Source organism: Pholcus phalangioides, unplaced genomic scaffold (genome assembly GCF_987345545.1).
Source record: "Pholcus phalangioides strain wild (caught in Gottingen) unplaced genomic scaffold, Ppha-v1.0 ptg000015l_1, whole genome shotgun sequence".
NCBI classification, from domain to species: domain Eukaryota; kingdom Metazoa; phylum Arthropoda; class Arachnida; order Araneae; family Pholcidae; genus Pholcus; species Pholcus phalangioides.
Genome location: NW_028301608.1, coordinates 65,701,644 through 65,705,183, shown reverse-complemented (window position 1 = coordinate 65,705,183; position 3,540 = coordinate 65,701,644).

Genomic DNA, 3,540 nt, shown 5'->3' with positions numbered 1-3,540 from the left:
GATTTCATTAAATGTAATATAGTTTTTATATTGGTTTTTAATTTCTGTTTTAGCCCGTCAGTAGTTATGTAGATCATTTTCTCCATTTATCAATTCTTTTTTTCTCAGGTTCTCAACTTATTTCTTCTATTCATTTTTTGCCACCTCTCAAATTATTCTTCCTGCTTATGGTATTTCTTGCCTCTCCACAAATTATTTCACCCAATTATCTCTTTTTTACTGTCATGAAATTATTTTTTACATTTACTAATTCTTGCCGGTGTTTAGATTACTTCCTTTATTTATCAATGTTTTGCCGGTCTTCAATGTCTTTCCCCCCTTTTATTTATTTACTTCCTGCTCAAAAATTATTTCTCCCATTTATATTTTTATATATCTGTTTTGCCGGTCCGCAAAGCACATTTCCCTATTTATTTATTTTTTCCCGATGATTTGCCAAATGATTCCCCCCCTCCATTTATTTATTTTTGCTGTTCCGAAAATTATTTCGCCCATTTATTTTCACTAGTCCTCGAGAGAATGATTTCCTCCATTTATTTACATTTATTTATTTTTTTACTGGTCTGCGATTTATTTATTTCTCCGATTCCCGACGGTCTTCGAAATTTTTCAACTCATTCTACCCATCCGCAGTTGCAGAACGGTTGTTGAATACTACTACTAAACCAATACAATGCAAACCACACATGCACCTCATCCATATTCCTCTGCGGAACTTCTAACGAATTGGTACATGTTGGAATGTGCGTGTTGTGAACCTAACGCTAAGCTTGTTTCTGTGTAATGTTTGTTTTATATATATATATATATATAGTGCTGCCATCTGCTTTTTATTTTTTCGAACTGTGTGTGAAGTGTGATGATTGAAGATTTTACCGTTATAGGCCTGTTGCTCTCTGTGACAAGTGACAGTCAACTCTGTGACTTTTTAATGGGGATATCGGCGTGCATTCGCACCTCGAAGTTGGGAACTACAGGAAACCAAGTTAAGCCGACTACCACTGTGGCGACGGTGGGGTTTGAAACTGGGCCCCGATGAGAGTCCGTCACTATGACCACTTGACCACCACAGCGACGGTTGTTGAACACTGCCCTAAAGGGAAGTAGTTTTTTTTCGTGTTGTTTATCGGCACAAACTGCAAGTTACTTACTATTCATAATTTTCATTTACAATCATTCGATGTATCTTTTTCTCAGTCATATCACATTATACACAAAAATCACCCGAAATCTCGAAATTATATTACGCAAAAAAAAATTTAAAAAAACCACTCACCAGCTATCGAGGTCTCGAAACCGTAGAAGTATTGCTACTTGTTGAAAAATAGGTTTTTTGAGTGGAATTAGTTCTACATTTCACTCATATTAAGTATTGTCAAAAATTGCTTTTCCTAATGATGATAAAAAAAATTAAGTGAACGGAACTTGATACTCTCATGGGTAAGAGTAAGGCAAAACACTTTTTGGCAGAGCCATCGTGGCAAATGGGATACCCTGGCGCGGCCCGAGAACCTCAAGTGCATGGGGTCTCAACGATAATGAGATCTGGTACATCTGGTATGTAAATTTGTAGGCTGCCATTTGCAGCCGCGGAGGGTAGGACATCACCTTACTCCCTGTGGCCCATGATGCTGTTTAGACGGCCCTGGTTTTTGAAATACGACAGAACAGTGTACTGCACTACAGATGGTTTTCGAACTTCTTGTTTTTGAGGAGTAAGGAACAAAATCCGAACATGTCTTCCCATGCGCATTTCCCATGCATTTCATTAAAGGAAATCGGTAGAAAAATCGTATTCGAATGTTTCATCAAGATTAATCGATTATTACATCTAAAAAAATCAAAGCCTATCAAATTTCAAAAACACGGGATTTCTTAGGATACCTTGCCTTCCTCAAGAATACTGTAGTGCCTCTCCTGGGGCACACGCTTCACATTTTGACAACTTCTAAGATGGTGTCGGTATTTGCAAAAAATTACGAAAATTTGGGGGATTTCGGCTTTACAATGCCTAACTTTATTCGTTGTGTTGTTTTCCTGAATGCGGGCAAAGGGCAATTCGCGTTCCAGATGGGAAAGGTAAGATGGGCCGTTAAAAAATATGATAAAATGTTTATTTTTAATTTTTTTTTTTTTTGCGACTATATAATTCCTATGAAGCCTAACAATTCCACACAACATTTCTTAAACGAACTACCCATCTCAATAAGAAATCTCTCCTCCAATCACAACAATTTTAACAGGAAACGAGAGGACGGTCAAGAAATATTTTTACTTTAAAAAACAAACTACTAGTAGCACCAGACCATAATAGTGACTCGAACACTCTGTCTGAACCTCCTCTACTTCTTCTTTTACACTGCACCATGGGAAAAATAAAATATACAAGATCAAAAATAATTTATTTCATGATCATGTTACCGTTAACGATATACCGTTAACGCCGATTTTTTTTGCAGGACATAATAACAGCAGATTCTGTCAAGTGTAAAACGAATGGAAATATACGATGTGCGCATGAAATATTCATAGCACCATCTTGACTAGAACAAGACAAAAATTAGAAATAAATAAAAGGAAAAAAGTATTTCATATCATAAATACAGTCAAACCGCGTCAAGTGGTCACTCTTGAGAATGAAAAAACAACAACATTACCCCCGTAACCAGAGTGGTCCGATAAACAAAGTATGCCATTCCCGCCATTCCCCCCCCCCCAATTGATGAATTCATACACATAAAACAAACTGTTCGCTAGTCAAACGAGTTCAATCTTGAAAATTTGTTGATTGAAGTGTTAAGCATAATAATCAATAATATTTATCTCAATTTTCTCTTCCATCCCGACATCATGGGAATTTCGCAATAGTCCAAGAAAGGGTCCCATTTCGACTGCAACAGATTTCTTTTTATAGTTTTTATTTTAAAACTACTCCAGTTAAACGATAATAAAATAATAGAGTATATGAGGGTTACATGAAAGTTTTTTTGGAAGAAATAAAAATTAAACTAATTATACCAGTAATAATTAATTGAAATTACAATTACAATAACTTTTCTCAAAGGTTTTGAATTAATACGCTTTTGGAATGAATTCCGTAATGATAAAACAATTATAGGCTTCCACTTCTCTCGGAAACCGCTTTTATTGGCTGAATTATCTAGCAAAACATTGCTGCTAAACGATAAAGATGAAGCGAAAATATCATTCAACATAAAAATTGGGAGCCTTAATCACAGGGCTTCTCTCAGAGTCATCTTAACGCATGGGCACACTCAGACGTGACCCCGGGGTGCTCAAACGGATAGGTGGTCATCTTGATAATGAGATTGGTATTAAGATTTTCGATTTTCTAGAGTGTGTAAGTTAATATTTTCGGTTAGGTCTAGGGGGCCCTAGAATATCACTTTGTTCGGTGGCCCCATTTTAATGTTTAGACGGCACTCTACTTTCTCCTGTTCTAGAACCGGACCACTAAGCAGTAAAAATTTTTGGACTCTCTATAGTAAATTTATGTTGTAAAACAACACTCACAACGCA